At 37.6% G+C, this 23,702-nt stretch overlaps 1 protein-coding gene across 1 annotated transcript in view; it reads left to right on the top strand.

Annotated features, from left to right (window-relative positions):
* The first annotated feature begins 3,567 nt into the window (after window positions 1–3,567).
* LOC106133436 (E3 ubiquitin-protein ligase RNF144A) overlaps window positions 3,568–23,702 on the top strand; it is a 47,518-nt gene continuing 27,383 nt past the window's right edge. Inside the window, exon 1 of the mRNA XM_060946444.1 lies at window positions 3,568–3,692. The gene's annotated coding sequence lies outside the window, so the exon portion shown is untranslated. The remainder of the gene's footprint in view (window positions 3,693–23,702) is intronic.

Here is a 23,702-nt window from a genome sequence, read left to right as displayed (position 1 = left end):
AATAAGTTACGAAATTAAAAATTCAAAGTCATTTATCATTATACGACAGCATTATACCTATAACATATAAATATAAGTGAAAGGCGACTAAGGGATGGGCTTACAAACTTGGGATTCTTCTTTAGGCGATGGGCGAGCAACCTATCACTATTTGAATCTCAATTCTATCATTAAGTCAAATAGCTGAACGTGGCCATTCAGTCTTTTCAAGCCTGTTGGCTCTGGCTACCCCGCAAGGGATATAGACGTGACCATATGTATGTAGTCTACTTTAATTTCGTCACCACCGCAACGGCCTCGATGGTCCAGTGGTTACATACATATTCCACCAATTACAAGATATATTTTTTTTATAAAAATATTTTTTTTTGTATTGTTTGAGTATTTTATTAAAAAAAACTGAAAATCAAAATACTACATATAATAAAACGGTAAAAATATTTTGTCTATACATTTAATATTTTGACTGAAACGGATAGAGAATTTATTTTTACATTTTTTGTCTGTCTGTCTGTATCTGACTGTATGATTAAGATACAACTCGAAATTTACGCGGACTAAGTCGCGGGCAACAGCTAGTAAATACAATAAATTTCTCCAGAAATAAGTAGTGTACTTAATTTCTCTTTCGTTTAAATTCTAGTCTTACTTTTTCCTTTATGTACATAAATATATAAATAAATAAATTTGGCTGACTCGGTGACTCATACACATAAAATTTTTAGATTTTTATGTACGGATATATTCACGATTTCTACGCTTACAAACAAAAGTAAATATACTATTTCTTGTAACTGTGTAAATTTCTGTCCAATAAAGATATTACAGACAAACAAACAAAGATTACAATAATAACACCAGGGCACGCGGCATCGATTGACACCACTCGATTACCGTTGCGCGATAATCGATATGTACCTACTGTGACTCGGTAACTAACGTAACAGGGAGGCGCCTTTCACTCTCTCTCTCTCTCGAAAGTATTGCATGGCCGCAAATGCATTTCCGGTTTATGTTTGCTGTATGTAGATCCGGTAAGAATGATACGTAGGTAGGTAAGATGTTGTTGAGATCTTCAGTTTTTTGGGTATTGTGGTAAAATGGCAACGAAAAATCCCTTATAGTTTCGTCATGTCCGTTCGTTTCGTATGTCACACAGCCATATGAAAATAATAAATATACATGTATACATACATATAATCACGTCTATATCCGTTGCGGCGTAGACAGAGCCGACAGTCTTGAAAAGACTGTAATGTTATGTGTGTCAGGATGTCTATATGGATGTTTGTTTGTTACGCAAAAACTACTGAACCGATTACGATGAAATTGGGTACTTTTTATCTCGGGAGTCCCCGTGGGAATGATTTCACGCGGACGAAGCCGCTGGCGGCCGTTAGTACGTACTTAGATATATCCCAACTTTCGCTTGTATTGGGGTAGTCACAGCCAACAGTGAATGATGGCCACTTTAAGCCAAGCTAGGCAGTTCAACAAGCGAATATCTTCTGTTATTATATTAGAATGGTATATTGACATTCCTCTTAATTATAAAATCGTATGCACTCCAAATATTTCCCATGGATGTCGTAAAAGGCGACTTAGAGATAGTCTTTCAAGACCGCCGCCTCTGTCTACCCCGCGAAGTATATAGACGTGATTATATGAATACATACATACATACATATGGTCACGTCTTTATCCCTTTATTATATATGAATGTATGGATTAATGTGGTATTCTCCTTGCCACCACCAGGTCTGAGGAAGTGTTCCACGGTACTCGCCCTGACGGACCGCGAGAGAGCGCCGGAGCCGATCCGAGCTCACAATCGTCTGCGGGCACCCTCGGTGTGCTCCAGATGCTCGTCGCTGCTGTCCTTGGCCGGCGCCGGTGGGTCCAGGTCAGTTTGGATAGTCAGGTGTCTTGCTACTCAAAATTCAAAATTTTTATTCATTACTATAGGATACTATATATCGCTTAATAATTGTCAAAACGTATGGTTTAACAACATTGGTTGACGTCAAATGAATAACTTAAAAACTAAGTTTACAGCCGCTTCCAAGGCGTCAGTGCAGAAGAAGCGGTTACAAACTGCACTGCAGCATTTTCTTCAACAACGTCAACTTCACAATATTATACTTGTATTGGAGTCCGCCTGTTATTACTTCTTTATTTTTATCCCCAAAGTACCTAAGCGGTCTGAGTGAGATGTGTTTCTTCAATTATAAAGAATTTTACTTACATGCATACGAATAATCACGTATATGTATATCCCTTGCGGAGTAGACGGAGACAACAAGTCTTGAAATGACCGATAGGCCACGTTAAGCTGTTTGGCTTAATGATATAATTGAGATTCAAATAGTGACAGGTTGCTAGCCCATCACCTAAAAGAATCCCAAGTTTATAAGCCTATCCCTTAGTCACTTTTTACGACATCCATGGGAACGAGACGGGGTGGTCCTATTCTTTTTTTTTATTGGTGCCGGGAACCACACGGCACAAAATAATCTGTCAAGGCCACATATCTCAAAAGTGCTTGGTAAGCTAAGACTATAATAAGCTGTGAGAGTGATGTATCAACCGTGTTAACAAAAAAAAAACGACAATAATCGTACAAAAATTACAGCGAGCGGCGTTCGATAACAAAGAAAATGGAACTTTCCCTTTTTGTCATTTCCTCTTGTTATTTGGTCACGTCACGTTATGTCAGTTTATTGGCGTGTGTATGTATGGTTCTCGACTAAATATAGAATCAATAAGCCGTGTGGTTCCCGGCAGTTCCGTGTGGTTCCCGGCACCAGTACAAAAAAGAATAGGCCCACTCGCTTCTCTCTCCCGTGGATGTCGTAAAAGGCGACTAAGGGGTAGAGCTTACAAACTTGGGATTCTTCTTTTAGGCGATGGGCTAGCAACCTGTCACTATTTGAATCTCAATTCTATCATTAAGCCAAATAGCTGAACGTGACCTATCAGTCTTTTCAAGACTGTTGGCTCTGTCCACCCCGTAAGGGATATAGACGTGACCATATGTATGTATCCTCAGGTATTCCCTGGACGGCGCCGGTGGGTTCGCGCCCGCAGCCCCCACCATTCAGTCTTCTCAAGAATGTTGGCTCTGTCCACCCCGCAAGGGATATAGACGTGACCATATGTATGTATGTATGTATCCTCAGGTATTCCTTGGACGGCGCCGGTGGGTTCGCGCCCGCAGCCACCACCATTCAGTCTTCTCAAGACTGTTGGCTCTGTCCACCCCGCAAGGGATATAGACGTGACCATATGTATGTATGTATGTGTCCTCAGGTATTCCCTGGACGGCGCCGGTGGGTTCGCCCCCGCAGCCCCCACCATTCAGTCTTTTCAAGGCTGTTGGCTCTGTCTACCCCGCAAGGGACATAGACGTGGCCATATGTATGTATGTATGTGTCCTCAGGTATTCCCTGGACGGCGCCGGTGGGTTCGCCCCCGCAGTCCCCCACCATTCAGTCTTTTCAAGGTGTTGGCTCTGTCTACCCCGCAAGGGATATAGACGTGACCATATGTATGTGTGTATCCCCAGGTATTCCCTGGACGGCGCCGGTGGGTTCGCGCCCGCAGCCCCCATCAATTGCAAACTGTGCTTGGAAGACGCCACGGCAGACAAGGTCACACTCATATCGGGATGCGGCTGCCAGTTTTGCACGAAGGTCAGTTTCTTATGTTTTACTACGCTTTTATTAGCTTAGGTTGTATGTATGTACTTATGTATGTATGTATGTAACGGAATCTTTGAGCTTAATTTTCACTGGTTTCTAAACGTCTGATCAACTTGGAACTTTGCACACGTATCAAGGACCTATTTTTTAAATGAAAAACACTAATCTGTTATTTGTACCACACCCAGTTATATGCGTGTGTGTGTGCCGTGTGGTTCCTGGAAAGAAAAAAAAAGAATAGGACCACTCCATCTTTTCCCCATGGATGTCGTAAAAGGCGACTAAGGGATAGGCTTACAAACTTGGGATTCTTTTTGCGGCGATGGGCTAGCAACCTGTCACTATTTGAATCTCAATTCTATCATTAAGCCAAATAGCTGAACGTGGCCATTCAGTCTTTTCAAAACTGTTGGCTCTGACTACCCCGCAAGGGATATAGACGTGGCCATATGTATTTATGTATGTATGCAGAAAATAAGACCATCCCCGTGCGAGCTGTATTAGTCCTCAACAAATCCAATTACTTCTTTAAATACACACAGCAATAGTATCGGCTGAATCGAGATTGCATACACGTGGAGTTTATTTTTAGTTGTGTAATGAGAGCTAATTAACCCGAGAGCGCGGCGTCACTGGGCAGAGTTATATTTATCTAATACATACTATTTTCTGACTGGGGATTTCCCCGCGCGAAAATTTCGGCATATAAATCTGATTATAGCCGCTTGTGGGCGGGAAATTTTATTTGTAAGCATACTAGCCTTTACTCGCAGTTTTGCTCGCGTGAATTTTGCGCTATCTACAAGAACCGACGAATTTAAATTTAACGGCGTCTAATAAAAAGAGCGACGAAATTAGCGCCGCCGACAAAAAGTAGCTTATCAAACGCTACCTCGACAAATTTAAGCGCCGCGCCGCCTACAAAAGAATACAGGTTTTTTTGCAAAACCCACGGGAACTATAGTTCTTAGCGGGATGAATGGTACCCTATGTCCTTCTCCAGACTCTTCACTATCACTACATAGTATAAAACAAAGTCGCTATTTTAGTCTGTTTGTCTGTATGCTTAAATCTTTAAAATTACACAACGGATTTTGATACGGTTTTTTGTAACAGGTAGAGTGATTCAAGAGGAAGGTTTTTATGTATAATAACATTTATAATTTTGCACCCGTGCGAAGCCGGGGCGGGTCGCTAGTAATTATATATACGTGATATTTAAAAAAATATATATTAAATTAATCACCCAAAGTTAAACATCGAAGTACATTTGTTTATGGAAATTCTCATGGGAAAAACTACCTCTATGTATAAAAATTTAGGGTTTGTGCGGGTGGGTTGTGTTTTTGCATTTGAATGAAGAAATAAAAAAAAAGAAAACACATCTACAGTTCGTAACAAACAACTTAGGGTGTTAATGAAATAGAAAGGTTTCCGTTTGCAAATCACCATGGAGGTCGGTGACCTGCCATCGCATTCGCTTCGGACCCAGAATATCAATCTAGAATCACGGAATTATTCATAGTACATTCAACAACATGTCAATCTATCCAAATTCGTCTCTATTACCACGTCATAGAGTTCCATACGGAGTCAAGTAGTGAGTGACTGTTGAATTTTGTGTACACGTGTATCATAAGTTATACTTACGCTATGCATATTTTTCATATGTTTAATGAAAATGGTTCTTCTTTACGACTACCGTTTTCTTGTCTGAGAGCACGGAAATATATCTAGCTAGACCTCGTAAGAGTATGTGTCACGGCTGCAAAAGTTTAGGTATGTACTTTTTTACTTGAAATGTTCGTGACGTGTCTAGACTTTTGCGAGTGACTGTAAATGAAATGTCTGTAAAAAAAGTGTGTGATAAAATCTCTTTTGGAACCTGTTTTGATTCGGTATCTGTACTAAAAAATGTATCTTTCTATATTGATTTATACATATATCAAGATTGATGCAAGTGGATGAAGCAAAAAAAGCATATTTGTAGAAAGTGAAAACATGTAGTCTCTGCTTGCCACTTTTAGAAAGAGACGCCATTATAGTCCCAAACTTGTTCTTTTTTTTAGATATTTCATACTTTTAAATGAAACTTGTGAATCGCGGTTAACACTTGTGTGAGCAATATTTTCTACCAGCGGTTCCAAACCTGTCCGCACCCGGCTGCACTTTGACGTCAGCGGCCGTCAAACTGGTTCTTAATCACCTAATTATACGCGATGTTTTGTTTTAATCGTGGACTTGCTTGTCAAATATATTTGGCTTCGCGCTCGTTTATTTGCGAGTTTTTGTCATTAGTGTTAATATAAATTGAATTATTACTTTTGAAGTACAGTTTTGTTTTTGCCTATGACTTTTTGTGTGTGACTATCGCGCTAAAAAGTGTACCAAATAGTCTTCTAATTTTTATCTATTTACATTTATGGAGTTTCCCTCATCTTCTTAAGATCAGCCACGGTTTAGAAATGTAGAAACAAAGGTGCAATCACTCAGAACAACTTAACTGTTCGGCCACCCATATTTTGGTACTATTTGATAGAATGTTGCGTCATTTTTATCAATTGTCAAACCACTTACTGTTTAACCACTTACTACTTAATAACCACTTACTGTTTAACTTCTCAGTTTACTTAGCTGGACCCATCAGTTGTATCTACAACTGATGAGTCCAGGTGATAATTTTATGGACATTTTAAATATACTTGCAATCACGATGTCGTGTTTTTACGCATTCGAGAATTTAAACGACCAATAAAATAATCAACATTCTTTGCACTTTAGCTCCTAGATAAACAATTTCCCGTTTTGTTAAAGGTGCGAATTTATTTGTAGCATTCTATTTCATGAAAATTTCTTATGTTTAGATAAGGTTGCAGTGTGATATCTATTTTTGTTTTTTTTTCGTAGAACCATAAACCTATCATTGGCTTTAAGATTTAATTGAGATCATTGTAAAAAAAAACTGTAACGCTGTTAGTTTTCTAAATAAAATAAATAATATTTATGGACGTCTGTCGAACAAAATTGTTCTCAACGACCATTCTAATGGTTGCCAGTCTAATGCAAAATTTGCTTCCAATATGTACGCTGCTTTATTTAAGTTAAGCAAATTTGTATGTAGCCTGTTCATCTCTTTGCACCTCCCGACAAACAATAGATTCGGCTCAACTAACGTTAATACAGCTGTAAACATGTAACTAGGTGACTTGGTCCATGGAGCGTGAAATTTCACTGGTCAGTTAATTTGTTTAATACTCAGGTCAAAAACTCTTTCTAAAGAAAAGTAATAGACAACATTAAATTAAACGAGCGAACAAAACTTCTATTGAGTTTTTAAATATAGGTATTTTATAAATGCAGTGTGGTTCCCGGCACCAATAATAAAAAAAGAATAGGGCTACTCTGTCTCATTCTCATGGATGTCGTAAACGCGTCGATGCGACTAAGGGATTGGCTTATAGACTTTAGATTCTTATTTTAGGCGATAGGTTAGCAACCTATGACTACATATTTGAACCTCAATTCTATCATTTAGCCAAACAGCTGAGCGTGGTCTAACAGTCTTTACAAGACTTCGACCTCGTTCGACTCCGTCTACCCCGCAAGTGATATAGACGTGAGTATATTTATGTATGTATCGTAGAATTAGATCAAATCCTCAATAGAAGTAAACTGTAACGGCACTTTAAAATTATTTAACCGACTTTGTCCTGAACTGTCTATTTTCGTTATAACAACACAGCTAATTGAAGCCGGCTGACGAATGACAGTGGTATTTCCGAGAAAATACACAGATTTTCCTCGAAGTTCACCTTTATTAGCCGTTGTGACTGACTCGGCGCCTTTTAAGTACCTACTGTTTATAAAAAAGGGTTAAATGTCAATGACTAATTGCACCGGCGTCTAGGAAATAGAATGTAAACGTTTGTGAGGATTTTTTTTAATACTAAAAATTTTCTAAGATTAAATATACTGTATATTTGTGTCGAAAGAGTAGCGTTGAAGGGTATCTGCTATTTGATACAAATTCCTCATCAATGAGGAAATTTTAGAAGTGATTTGAAACCGACGAGCTTGCATGGAGAGAGTTATGAATGTGGATGAAGCGTAAGAAGTGTGCAGGGATCGTGGCAAGTGGAAAGATGTAGGCTATGCCTACACCTCCGGAAAAGAGGCGTGGTTTATGTATGTATGTATTTTACAATTCGAAGCTACGATCGGGATGAAGACTTGTCTCCTTGCTAGAAGCTATAGTCATGCGCTCATGATGGTTTTAAAGGTTTACTGGGTGTCCATAAAGTTGATCAGGTTGTAACGTGGGTGATGCCTAGGGCTCGACCGCCACTAAGGGAAGATCTTCCGCCAGGCTAGGTGTTAAGCCTGGGGAACCGCGGCTCCGATTTTGAACTCTTGCGCTGTTTTTGACTGATAGCGTCGCGTGATGCGTGAACACATTTTATACACATATCTATACTAATATTATAGAGCTGAAGAGTTTGTTTGTTTGAACGCACTAATCTCAGGAACTAGGTACTGGTTCGAATTGAATTTTTTTTGTGTTGAATAGACCATTTATCGAGGAAGGCTTTAGGCTTTATAACATCACGCTGCAAGTTTTAGGAGCGAAGAAAAAATGGAAAATGTGAAATAATAACGAGAAAAATTATTCATCCTTGAGGGCTTCAATGATGCCCAAAATAACTAACCCACGCGGACGAAGCCGGCGGGCACAGCTAGTTTCTAATAACCCTTCAAAATAAAATGACAGAATTATTAAAGCACTCGGTAAGTTATAGCAAACAACATTTGAAGGAATCAACAAGTATGTATAGCTCTGAATGGCGGCCGAGTGCATGCAATATTCATTCTGAATGCACTGAATAATTCAGGATCAGAATGAACGAACGGTATATTGCTTCTATTTATTCTACATACACATAGTTACGTCTATGTCCCTTGCGGGGTAGACAGAGCCAACAGTCTTGAAAAGACTGAATGGCCACGTTCAGCTATTTGGCTTAATGATAGAATTGAGATTCAAATAGTGACAGGTTGCTAGCCCATCGCCTAAAAAAGAATCCCAAGTTTGTAAGCCTATCCCTTAGTGGCCTTTTACGACATCCATGTGAAAGAGATGGAGTGTTCTTTTTATTCTATGGAGTATAATACCCGAAATATAAGTTGCCTTAAATCGTGCCGTGTGGTTCTCGACATTTAAGAATAGGACCACTCCATCTCTTTCTCACCGATGTCGTAAAAGGCGACTAAGAGAATAGGCACATTCATCTAGTGACCTTTCATGATGATTCATTATGGGTTAGGGTCCCCTGCAAAGGATGCGGAGGTCAGGTGTCGGTAAAAACTTGACTTACCCAATTATGAGCAAAGAGAACACCCTGAACTCATCTTGAGAGATGTTACCGGGATGCTAGGATGAAGAAGATGAATTGACGTTAATGGCGACGTGCTGCGTAGATTCGGAATCTATACGAATATTATAAAGCTGAAGAGTTTGTTTGTTTGAACGCGTTAATCTCAGGAACTACTGGTTGGAATTGAGAAATTCTTTTTGTGTTTAATAGAGCATTTATCGAGGAAGGCTTTAGGCTATTTATCATCACGCTGCAACTATTATAGGAGCGAAGAAATAATGGAAAATGTGAAATAATAACGAGAAAAATTATTCCTCCTTGATGCTTCAATGATGCCCAAAATAACTTTTTCACGCGGACGAAGTCGCGGGCACAGCTAGTCGATTATATATGCTTCCTATTCTTTATAACATCACTATATTTTCACCTATAAACATACAAAGATTTGCATTTCTTTTATCTTTGAACTTATCAACCATCTTTGGTTTATGGATAGGATGGCATTTCATCGGTCTGATTGATCTTACGTTGAGGTAAAACATCATGAGGTAAATACACAATTACGGGTTTCCACTCTGGTCTTTCCTAAATAACTAACTACTATTTATGAATAAAGTTTTAATTCACTTTCCGAGACCATCAGGACATCCCCAAGTCGTTCTAGTTTCATATCGCAGGTAGACTGTTTACTCTTGAGTCGCGAGGGTATTTAATCTCTATAACCCTTTTCACTCATTTCGGTAATCGCTGCACCTATTTATTTATGTATATTGTTTATTTATTGCAGTTTTTATGTATATTTATTATAATTATTTTAGTTTGACCCCACATAAAGTTTGTCACACCCACTAGCATTAAGTCCGCCAATTGTGCTATACATTTGTATTTTGTAAATAAAGATATACCTAAGCAAGATAAATACGCGTTACAACGCTTTTCTCTTTGTAATTTTTTCGTTTTCATATTTCCTGGTGCGAGCCCTAGATACTAAATAAGATAATAACATAACAAGTGGCAAGTGGAAAGATGTAGTGTCTGCGTTCCCCTCCGGGAAAAAGGCGTGATTTTATGTATGTATGTATGTAACATAACTAACACCTGTACGCCAAAACACCATCTTTTGCCAGACGCCATACGTAGCTATCCCGTTTCCAAATTCACACCCCCGAATGCACAAAGGTTTCCATTACGCTAGCGTCGAGAAGGAAAAAGGGCGAACAATACGAACCATACCATGTAGCATTAATCACATCCTTGTATCTCACGTTTTATGGTTCATATTGCAATGAAAACTGGATGAAAGGGAACACGGCATAGGTGCATTGCTCGTAAAGTAGGGTAGTGGCGCGTGCCTAGATACACCGCTCCTCGGATACGGTGTCAGGTAAGGCGGAGGCTTTGCTGACAGAGATTTAGCGGGTAACCTCGAGCGATAGCGAACCCGCGCTCAGAAATGTAACGTTAGAGAGAGTGCAACTGAAAATACGCAAGGAAAGATGTATCCAGAAAAATCTTTTCATTGGATGTGAAATTTTATGTTAAAACTTCAAAAAGTCTTTGCAGTAGGACTTCAAAAAATTACTGAAATGACCATAATAAGACGATGACATGAATAAGAGGCCTATAACATCACGCTGCAACTATAAGGAGCAAAGAAATAATGGAATATGTGAAAAAAAAAAAACGGAGAAAATTATTCATCCTTGAGGGCTTCAATGAAAATAACTATTTCACGCGGACTAAGTCGCGGACACAGCTAGTTTAGTATATAAAGACGTCAAGTCAAGTCAAGTAAGGCAGCAGCTTTACCTCCATGATCTGGTGCCATGCTCTCACAAACTGGAGACGTGTAATGAACACTCTGTGCCGCTGGGTCAGGTCTCGCTAAGAGAAGATGTGTTTTTAAAAGACTTTGAAAGTATGTTCTAGTTTTGCGATAAATGGTAAAAAAAAAATTGTTATCTGTTTTTATATGTGTGTGTGTATTGCAATGTGAATAGACGCTGAATTAAAACGGCATTACTCTCTGTACAAATGAGTTTTATTTCAATTAATCAGAAAAATTAAATTATATGTATATTGTAATTGAATTATAATTCATTTCAAAATTTCATTGATCAATGGCAAATTATTACAATGAAATTTGAGTTTAGTTGAAAAAAAAACGATGGACAATATATTGCTATACATATATTTTTTACAGCTTTGACCTCCCGAGGTAAAAATGTAAACTTATAACTCTCAATGTCTTTTTAAACGTAATAAACAATAAAGTAAAAAAAATATTTGGAGTAATTAAAATACATTGTTTGCCGGTTGACTGGAAGAGATCCCTTCATGGGATAAGTCCGCCATTGCAAGTGATTTGTTCCTTTTATAACTATGTACTTACTATTTTCTTGTTACTGTGTAAATTTCTATGCAATAAACATATAACAAACAAACAAACAAAATGTGAACATTTTTTACATACCTATTTCAAAACCTTAAATTCAACCTTCAATTATAAGATTTTGCTGAACCTCGGTAATTTATCTAGACAATCGCCGAAACAAGTGTTGCGTGCGATTTGAAAACCCTAATAATCTATTATTATATTTTTATATTAAACTCTAACATAAAGGAATAAGGCTCAATGTCTTATGTAATTAATCCGTCCAACCTTGACTTTTCACGATACGTTACGTAAGCGGAAATAACATTGAAAAGTAATAATATGTACTCGCTCGGGCGTCACGTACGCTTTGCAGATGGGTCCAGTGGACGTTTTGAGTTGGTCAGTGAGTCAGTAAAAGACAACTTCCTTTCCTGATGGAATGTCGACTTCAAGTTAATGGGATAAGGTCTAGGAGGTGACAGACACATATCTATCTATCTATCTATCGACAGTTAAAATCTATAACTGTCCCGTTTTATTTAAGTCATCATAAGAAGCGATAGTTTTCCGCGCGATAAAAACGGCGTCGGGCGTGTAATGCTAAGGGGATGAGGCCTGCTTTTGTCTTTACTCCAATTTTGCATGAATGATGATTTTAAAGAAATTTTACTTTTATTGGTTCCGTGTGGTTCCCAGCACCAATAGAAAATGGAATAGGATCACTCCATCTCTTACTCTTGGATGTCGTAGAAGGCGACTAATAGCTAGGCTTATATACTTGGGATTCTTCTTTATGGCGATAGGCCAGCAACCTGTCACTATTTGAATCTCAATTCTATTATTAAACCTAGAGCGTGGCCTCTCAGTCTTTTGATGTTTGTTGGCTCTGTCTACCCCGCGAGTGATATGGACGTGATTATAAGTTATGTTATGAGATGTTGTACTTGCGAGCTTGTTGTATGAAAATTAACAATAAAGACAAAAAGAGTCTTCTCTATCAAGGTGAAAATAGCACATACCTCTCACTTTCAGCAATCACATATTACCAAGGTCCGGCAAGAGTAGTGTTACGAAATGTAAATCCAATTGTATTTAATTTGATTAACTTATGTTCCAGACTATAATTGTATGGAATATGAACTTTTTTTTATATCAAAAACATAACGATGAACCTTCTCCGAAGGTTACACATATCTTTGCAAATTTTGTCACTGACTGCTGAAGTTTTGTCGCATGTTGGGTATACATTTTTTGGTAGTAAAATAAACACATTGTGATTACCTTAATGTGCAAAGGACTGAAGCACAAATAAAAGTAAGTTCAAGGTAGTTTAGAAACAGGCAGGTATACGTGACCGTAAAATTTTGACCCAGAAAATTCCACGGCATCTAAGCAGAAAACTCTTAATCAAAGAACTTTGAGACTTAAAGCTGTGATATTTTATTTAGAAATAATTTCACTGTAGCCTTAATTATAGCCAACCGCGGTTATAATTATTAATTGTACATTAAATTGTAATGAAGTTGGTTAAATATAGAATTTCGTACGCGCCTTTATTGCCTGGGAAATAATTTCAGCAACCCCTGAGTATTACAGAATATAGTAAGTTACAGAAATGTGACTTTGTCTATTTCGTCATATTATATTTATTGATCAAACGTGTAACACATGGTTAAAACATTTTTCTACCATTTGGGGTTCTGAGGTCCACTCCCAGCTTTGGTATATATTTGTACTTATTTTCGGATATCGTGAGAAGTATGCAGGGATCGACGTCTCTGCCTACCCCTCCGGGAGAGAGGCGTGATTTGTGATTGTATGGTTGTTTTGTAGAAATTTCGTGGAAATTTCAGGATAAAAATTACCCTGTGGTTTATGCCATCCCCTGCAGCATGGAACGGCGTGACGCCGCCGTTTTTACGCGTGAAAATCTATAGCTGTGTCGCTTTTCATTATGACGTAAAACGAGACAACGATAGTGTTTCGCACTATAAAAATGTGCCATGCCACGGGGCAGGTTATATTCTATCTGTGCACTCATTTCACAAAAATACGTGCAAAATAACAATCATATCTACATCTATGTATATACTATACACCTATTCTAACAATCTTGCGCATTATAGGATGGGAAGTAATAAGATATCATGATATCTGCGTTTAATTTTTTTTACTTACTGTAATATGATTTCAGACGGATGATTTCAGAATGTTTAAAGTGTAAAGTGCCGTGTGGTTCCCGGCACCAATACAAAAAAGAATAGGACCACTCCATCTCTTTCCCATGGATGTCGTAAAAGGCGACTAAGGGATATGCTTACAAACTTGGGATTCTTTTTTAGGCGATGGGCTAGCAACCTGTCACTAGTTGAATATCAATTATAGCTGAACGTGGCAATTCAGTATTTTCAAGACTGTTGGCTCTATCTACCCCGCAGAGGATATAGGCGTTACTATATGTATGTATGTATTTTTATAGTTAATCATCTTTCTCGTCATCTAGTCATTTTTGGCTACCCTCTCTGAGAAGAATTTCTAATAAATAGTAAGTACAATATCTGCGCTCTCCATATTTTGTGTATCAATCCACGAGGACTCTTTGCGGTGATTATTCCGTAATTTACGTCAGGAAAAGCTCCTTCAAGTAAAGCATTTTCGTATTTAACAATAATTTTAATTGTTTCCGGCCTCCGGGCTCTTTCTTGTGTGAAAATGAGGGTTGTTTTAGTCTTACGTGAAAAGAAATAAATTTATAATAGGCAGCTAGCATGATCGCCCTTTTTTTTTAAATAAATCTCAAGTTTCGAACGTAAATCATATTTTTAACATCTATGAGAAACAATAGCTGAACGTGGCCATTCAGTCTTTTCAAGACTGTTGGCTCTGTCTACCCCGCAAGGGATATAGACGTGATCATATGTATGTATGTATGAGAAACAACAAGAAAACAACAGTACAACAGTACCCGAAACCGCCGAGCTTGCATGAAGAGAGTAATGAATGTGGATGAAGCGAAGGAAGTATGCAGAGATCGTGGCAAGTGGAAAGAGGTAGTCTCTGCCTACCCTTCCGGGAAAGAGGCGTGATTTTATATATGTATGTATGTATGGGAAATAAATACATTGGCCCTTTTCTAAAGTACCAGAAACTACACGGTGCTGCACCTTTGAGAAAATATTACTATGGAGGTGCTAATGCTTCGGTCTCGAGTAACGTGACAGAAAGCCGGATAAACATACAACATTATTACTAACAGCATCAGCACGTGGCTTTGCGCGTGGTGTGGAAAATATTGGAGGACATTATATATATATATAGGTATATATAGGTATATATATATATATATATATATATATATATATATATATATAATATATATATATATATATATAGGTATATATATATATATATTCATGGACCACGAGTTACAAGACGAGAGTGTCTCGTGTTTAGTTTTTCTTTTTTGATAACTTCGTGGCCTAATTGAGTAATACGCCGTTCTTTCTGTATATTCACGTCTATATCCCTTACGGGGTTGACAGAGCCAACAGTATTGAAAACACTGATAAGCTACGTTCAGATGTTAGGCGCAATGATGGCATTGAGATTCAAATAGTGACAGGTTGCTAGCCCATCGACTGCAAGTAGAATACCAAGTTTATTATCCTATCCCTTAGTCATTGTACGTAATAGAGTTAATTTTTGGCGCCAACGCCAATCACCTGTTTGGTTTCCATCCAACCAAAGGTTGACTGGAAGAGATTGCATTAGCGATAAGTCCGCCTTTGTACCATCTCTGTCTGTTTTGTGGTATTTTGTATGTTTTACTCTTATGGTGCAATAAAGAGTTTTATACATACATACATAAAATCACGCCTCTTTCCCGGAGGGGTAGGCAGAGACTACCTCTTTCCACTTGCGACGATCTCTGCATACTTCCTTCGCTTTATCCACATTCATAACTCTCTTCATGGAAGCTCGGCGGTTTCGGGTACTTTTTAAGAGTTTTATCTATCTACAATTGTCTATGCTGTCTAAATTCTTTTAAATATGACTTTATAATTCCCATGTATTTTTTATATAGCCATGAATAGTACGTTTCAATTTACTGAACAAACAATCATTATCACTCGCACACTAATTATGCAAAAACACTGCGAACTAATTAGTACAACCGTTGCGAATAGACAGACTTCATCTATTTCAGTGTTAGATTTTAGCCAAAGAATAAAAACGTGGTAAAGGGTCAGGTCAAAAGTGCCCGAAACCGCCGAGCTTGCATGTAGAGAGTTATGAATGTGGATGAAGCGAAGGAAGTATGCAGAGATCGTGGCAAGTGGAAAGAGTTAGTCTCTCTGCCTACCCCTCCGGGAAACAGGCGTGATTTTATGTATGTATGTATGTAATAACATGTGCCCCCGTGAGCATGACACGCGCTACGCCGTTTATATCGCGCGAAAAACTATCGCTGTTCCTACTACTTCTATTATCCTTTTTACTGCATAATAATGACGTTACAGCTATAGTTTTTCGACGATTAAAACTGCGTCTCGCATGCCGTGCTACATACATAAAAAGACGTCTATATCCCTTGCGGGGTAGACAGAGCCAACAGTCTTGAAGAAACTGATGTGTGACTGAGTGACAGGTTGCTAGCCTCAAATAAGAATCTCAAGTTTATAAGCTTATCCCTTAGTCGCCTTTTACGACATCGGTAGGTGAATAATAATTTCCCTCTTTTTCTAATTCTTAGATTGACACAGCATATATGTCTTTACACATATGGATATAAGTATCCTTTATTTTTATGACATGCTTTCCATAATGAAAATTGTAGTCTTTCCTGAATAATATTGTAGTTTGTATAATCTTCACTATACCCATTATGATATGTTAAAGAGAAAACCGCTTTCAGCGATATAAAAATTTACATATAATCCACAATTTCAAAATCTCATTTTCTAAAGTTAATTCAAAAACAAAGGATACGAAGACGTTAAAATATATACATTATACATAAACATTAAATATATGTACATACATATAAATACGTATATGTCCCTTGCGGGGTAGACAGGGCCAACAGACACACTGACATGCACGCTCAGCTGTTTGGCTTAATGATAGAATTGAGATTCAAATAGTGACAGATTGCTGGCCCATCGCCTAAAAGAAGAATCCCGCAAATTTATAACCCTATCCCTTAGTCCACATCCATGAGAAAGAGACGGAGTGGTCTTATCCTTTTTTTTTTATTGACACCGGGGACCCACAAATGTTAATTTATGCTTCATATTCTGTACTAGCTGTACCCGCGACTTCGTCCGCGTGGAATAGTTATTTTGGGCATCATTGAAGCCCACAAGGATGAATAATTTTCCCCATTTTTTTCACATTTTCCATTATTTCTTCGCTCCAAATAGTTTCAGCGTGATATTATATAGCCTAAAACCTTCCTCGATAAATGGTCTATTGAACACAAAAATAAAATTCGAACCAGTAGTTCCTGAGATTAGCGCGTTCAAACAAACAAACTCTTCAGCTTTATTATATTAGTATTTTTGTATAGATTATAATATTGACGGCCTCTGTGGCTCAGCGTTGGTACGCTTGTCTGTGACACCGGAGGTCCCGGGTTCGAATCCCGGCCAGGGCATGATGAGAAAAGAAATTTTTCTAACTTGCCTGGGTCTTGGATGTTTATCTATATAAGTATTTTTTATAAAATATAGTATCGTTGAGTTAATATCTCGTTTCGAACTTACTTCGAGGTGAATTTGTCCCGTATATTTGTATTTATTTATATGTATTTATGTAATATTAGTATAGATGTACAAAAACAGGCTTTCAAACGTGTATATCAAGCTAAACGTGTGTATGCCGTGAAGGACTCCTCTGACGCACAGCCTTCTATTTATACACACTCGCCCATTTGCACTACTTAGTTGTTACTCCTACTGTGATTGTGTTATAAAGTACATATGTAATTTCATTCATCTTTACATATGACTGCAATCATTTAAGATAAGCATTAAACCAATTTTCGTTTGTAGGTGCATAAGTATCTACATAAAAGAGTCAGTCAATTGTTTACTAATTTAATGACAATATTTTGGTGCCGTGTGGCACTTAAGAATATCACTTTTACCATGGATGTCATAAAAGGCAACTAAGGCTACTAAACTTGGGATTATAATTGTAGGCTATCGCCTATCGGCTAGCATCCTATTACTATTTGATTTTTTATACTATCTCAATTTCATTGTAAAGCCATACAGCTGAACGTGGCCTTTTAGTCTTTTCATGACTGTTGGCTCAGTCTACCCCGCAAAAGATATAGACGTGATAAAGTGTATATGTTGGTGCTTTTTATCCAACAAGATATCTACCTCTATCTCGCAAAAGGAAGAAATTTAGCACAAAAAGAAAAAGTAAAAATATAATAAGCTCCAAAAACCGCAATGCAGTGACTTGGCCTGGTCCATGAGATTGTTTCCCAAAACGGCACTAGGAAGCATTCGGGACGATTTAGGACCCATTAGGGATATACACCGGGAGGGTTAAAACTAAAAATAACCTTCGTATTTCGTACATATACGAATGTTATTATCATAATATATTGTGATATCAGAAAGTTGCCTGTATTATTTTAGGACGAAAACTTGCTGAAGAGCAATAAACAGAATTGTTTATAGTGATGTGTGGTTCCCGGCACCAAAACAAAAAAGAATAGGACCACTCCATCTCTTTCCCATGGATGTCGTAAAAGGCGACTAAGGGATAGGCTTACACACTTGGGATTCTTTTTTAGGCAATGGGCTAGCAACCTGTCACTATTTGAATCTCAATTCTATCATTAAGCCGAATAGCTGAACGTGGCCATTCAGTCTTTTCAAGACTGTTGGCCCTGTCTATCCCGCAAGGGATATAGACGTGACCATATGTATGTATGTATGTTTATAGTGACCTTTACCGAACAGATTTTTCCAGTTATTTTATGCTGATCCAGTAGTTTCAGGGTTAAAACTAATTAGTTTTTAATATAATTAACTTTTCCTACACGGAAACAATGTTAATGTTAAAGTTAATTAATAATAAATGAGGATTTGGATTTTAAAATATTTAAATTCAAAAATATCCGTTACACATTTGTCTATATCGCGCAAACAAAATTAAAAATAGAATTTTAAAAATAGAATTTGACCTTTCAAGGGACACGACACTGAGATGAAGTACTCCAAAGTTAATTAACAAATTGAGGCTGTTGACTTTCATTCGGGTTCGCTGACCGAATTCAAGTTGCTCAAAGTGGAAAAAAATATTTTGGTCTCGAAATGCCTAGGTCGGAAACCCGGACACAATCCGATAATCTATCTATTGAATTGTACCGTGTGGTTCCCGGCTCCAATAGAATAGGACCACTCCGTCTCTCTCCCACGGATGTCGTAAAAGGCGACTAAGGGGTAGGCTTATTAACATGGGATTCTTTTTTTTAGACGATGGGCTAGCAACCTGTCACTATTTGAATCTCAATTCTATCTTATAGCCAAATAGCTGAACGTGGCCTGTCAGTCTTTTCAAGACTGGTTGGCTCTGTCTACCCCGCATGGGCCATAGACTTGATTATATGTATGTATCTATTGAGAAAAAAATATTGAATTATGATTTTACCCGGCCAACTTTACTACTTAGCTAACATTTCTATCAATTACTTATTTGTTGATTCAACAATTAAACTAACTAACTAAACCCGATAACGACTTGAATCTTCTGCGTACATAAAGTTCGCGAGTACCAGGCGCTCATGAAGCTGAGTTGGTATTCGCAACCGACTCGTGCACACTCGCACAGCCGGCTTCGCCCGCGCGCCGCACACAACATTGAAAATTACGTCATGCACTTTATTTGGCCTTATGTAGTGCACGTTTTACGCATGGCCAAATGGCGACCGGTAAGCCACGAGTTCCTAACAACTTATGCTCGCCTGGTACTCCAGCCGCCAGCAAGGATTCAAAAGGACCGATTTTGAAGCAAATAGTCAGTTGCCAAGGCGATGGAATTTAATTACACACAAAAGGATACCATTTGTTAAACTAGTTTCCTCTATAAGGAAATCCTCGTAATTGCGAGGTTCTTTCGTAAGGTCAGATAGTAAATTAACATTAAAATCAATGACCGCTGTATTGCATCGGTTATCATATCGATCAGATTGCTATTATCAGATAATCAAAAGGCATTGTTACTGTTTTTAAAATTATCTATCTAGAATATTGTTATCTTGAGATATGAACACACATATGTTTATTGCAATAAAAAGTTTGAAATATCGATGGCAAAGAAAATTTTGGGTAACTTCTTTACAGTTCGTTAGAGATTTAAGAATTTCTGAAGAAAACCTCTGAATATAATATGTGTACGACTGTACGTGGAGGCTTTATTCTGAATACATTCATGTACGTGATCGTGGAACTGGCTCCGTTCAGATTGTTCTTTTTATTTTTATGTGCTATTACAACTAGTGAAAGTTGAAGCTTCTTTTTTCATTATTAACATATTATTCTAACAGCATCATTTCATTATTTTTATTTTTGATACAGTGTGAAAGAGAATCTTGAGTATTTGAAACTGATGATGGAAACTGTCAAACCTTAACGTTTTCTATTTTAATGAAAATCTGCAATGTCTTTTCATTGATCTTGAAATTCTGAGAATGCTGCCCATTCAGATGTCACATTTAATGACGCGATCGATTGGATTTTCCTGTTTTACTTGACGCTATTTTTAGGGGTTACCAAATGTCAATTGTTCAATTTGAACTCTTGCCTTGTGAGTCATATTATGATATCTTAATTTAAACCGTATTTGTAAATAACTTATATTTTATTTAAGCCTACTATTATTAATTTTGTGATTCTTAGTGAGTCGTGATGATGTTTGATTTCATACAAATCAATTCTTGTCCAAAGTTTTATTAATTGCAATTGATACGTGTCCTAGATTACCTTTTACAAAATCAATTGATTACCTTTCTATTATATCTTACGAACGTATCTTGATCAAATTAAGGACGTCCTGGTAAAGGGTCAGGTCAAGAGTACCCGAAACCTACGAGCTTGCATGAAGAGAGTTATGAATGTGGATGAAGCGAAGCAAATATGCAGAGATCGTGGCAAGTGGAAAGATGTAGTCTCCGCCTACCCCTTCGGGAACGAGGCGTGATTTTATGTATGTATGTATATATGTATATCTTCATGATATTTCCGCGTTATTTCAATTCCGTTTCGTTCGGAGTCAAGTTCACCAGCGTGACCTAGGTTTTCGTTATTTGCGTGTCTGAAATTACGTAAGTTAGGTTTGGGACCGGCCTTGTTTGTCATTACGATCAAGGCAACTTCACTGTTATTTACAACGTCGAAATTAATATTAGTTTCTGTAACCTTTGGTTTGGTTAGGTTAATGTAGACAATGTGCATTCGTCCACGATTTAGATTTAAGAGATCTATATTTGTAAATTGACGTCGCTTCGCCGCTTCTTCTACACATGCGCTTTGGAAGCGGTAGTAGTTATAATTAGATTTAAGTTATGTGACGTCAATAAGTGATACCTTGTATCCAATTTTGAAAATAAATCTATTCTATTCTATTCTATTCTAACATTGGCTTTTACCCGCAGATCTGCTCGCGCGAATTTAGCGCCACCAGCACGCGTTAATTTGACGCCACCTATAAAATAATGCAGATTTTTTAGCAAATTCTACGGGAACTATTGTTTTTACTGGGATGAAAAGTATCCTTTGTCCTTCTACAGACTCGAGTCTTATCTTTTTGTTACGGTAACATAGATATTTCTAGTTTTTTTATGAAGACTAAAAATATAGTATTCATGATATTTAGTATTGCGTGTTTCATTCATTTACCGTCAATTACACGTTATTGATATGGCCCGATTGAGGTTATTATTATGTTTTGTACATAATGAGCCACTTTGACCTTTCAGCTGATTTAGATTAATTTCTAAATTGTATTGAGAATTTACGTTGGCCGTATAATTATTTTAATTTATTTAATATTACCTATCTTTCTTTAAACATAGCATTTCTGGTTGCAATCCGTTTAAGACGCGAGCGGAGCCGCTTGCGAAAGCTTGGCAAATACATACATTGATCACGTCTATGTCATAAGTATACCCCTGCGGGGTAGACAGAGCCAACAGTCATCCAAAAACTGAAAGTTCACGTTGAGCTGTTTGGCTTAATGATAGAATTGAGATTCAAATAGTGACAGGTTGCTAGCACATCGCCTAAAAGAGGAATCCCAATTATATAAACCTATCCCCTTTTGCGATTACCATGAGAAAGGAGTGAACCTATTCTTTTTTCTATTGGTGCCGGGAACCACACGGCACCAATAGTACCAACTGAATAATTAAATGATTCTAAATCAAAACTAGGGCCGTCACCCCAGTACTCGTATCTACTCGTACATACGTCATTGGCATAACAAACATACAGACATCATTGACAACTGATTAGATAGCATTGTTTAATTCCGTCAGGTGATTTTTATCGCGAATGTCATAATAATAATCATCACGATTTATCATTATTGTCATTTGTGTGATATGATAAGCGTAAGAGAAGAGAAATGGATGTAGCGCGAGCGATGTTTCAGCTCGACCGCCACCAAAGGGAAGATCTTCCGCCAGGCTAGGTGTGATGCCTGGGGAACCGCGCGACAGACAGAGTATTTATGCTCCAATCCGTGAAATCTTTGTTTGCGCGATTTAGATTCTTCGCTGCTATTGGTTGAGCGCATCAATGTCGCCACACGGTTTTGTGGCATCATCTATGAACAGCCTCACAACACTATCTACTTAGACTCACGGGCAGTCTTAATATCGCTTGCATATATAGTATATGCAATAGTGTAATAAGGTTTTTTGTTACGACTTCTCGCGTAATTTCCCGCTAGCAAAAAGGATTGAGAACCTCTTTCTTTACGGTAGGTAACGGCTTTCCATTGTTGACTCATCGCAAAACAAGAAAACGGTCCAATAATACTTTTCATTTATTGAGGTAGACTGCACAAAGTGTCGAGCGAGCAGAAATTACATCACGTCATTTAGAAATATGTAAGTATAAAATTTTTATTTGAGGTCTTCGCACGCGTAATTGGGCCTTATTGATATACATAGATTTAATTCTCTTTGTAATTATAATATTATTTTTTAAGTTTTTAAGTTAAAAATTAGTATTTGTTTACTTTATCACGAGCACTGGAACTGAGGTGTCATTTGGTACTTAGTATTAATTAAAATAAAGAAATAAAACGTTTTAATTTGTGCTTGTATGTGTAATAGCTACGTTGAAAACAAATGATGAATATTATGTACATATACATTACATACATACATTCACGTCCATATCCCCTGCGGGGTAGACAGAGCCAACCGTCCTGAAAAGAGTGATAGGCCACGTTCAGCTATTTGACTTAACGATAGAATTGAGATTAAAATAGTGACAAGTTGCTAGCCCATCGCCTAAAAGTTGAATCCTAAGTTTATAAGCCTATCCCTTAGTTGCCTTTTACGACATCCATGGGAAAGAGATGTGGTCCTATTCTTTTTTGTTTTTGTGCCGGGAACGACACGGACATATATAATGTTTTTGTACTGAACTAGTATAATATATAATCTGATGGTCGATGGCCATACTTTTTCAACGAAACGAAGCGACACTCGTTGGGTAACATCTGTACTTTATATAATCTGTTAACAAGTGTAAATAACCGCTGAACACACAAAGGCATTAAATTCGTGTTTAATTGTATCTTGAGAGTGTCGAGGTCGTCTCGTATCACTCCCGAGATACCAAGAAACATATCCGTGTACACGCGGCCCTTTCGAAATGATTATCCGTATTGAATAAATAAGAAAGCATTTAAAAAAAAAGGGTTAAGCCGTTTACTTCCGTGACATTACCGTTTTCTCTGAATCGCAAATTATTTGACATTGAGAACTTGAGAGTTTAAAAGAAAATATATGTTTTATTGTAGGTTATATGACGTGCCGTGTGGTTCACTGCACTAATATATAAAAAAAGAAAAAGACCACTTTATCTCGTTCCCACAATATCTTAAAAGGCTACTAAGGGATAGGGTTATAAACTTGGGTTTGTTCTTTTAGGCGATGGGCTAGCAGACTGTCACTATTTAAATCGCAATTCTATTATTAAACCAAACAGCTGAAAGTAG

This window comes from Amyelois transitella, chromosome 11 (assembly GCF_032362555.1).
Source record: "Amyelois transitella isolate CPQ chromosome 11, ilAmyTran1.1, whole genome shotgun sequence".
Classification (NCBI taxonomy): domain Eukaryota; kingdom Metazoa; phylum Arthropoda; class Insecta; order Lepidoptera; family Pyralidae; genus Amyelois; species Amyelois transitella.
Note: the sequence above shows the minus strand (reverse complement) of the source record. Positions and strands in the feature narration are given on the sequence as shown.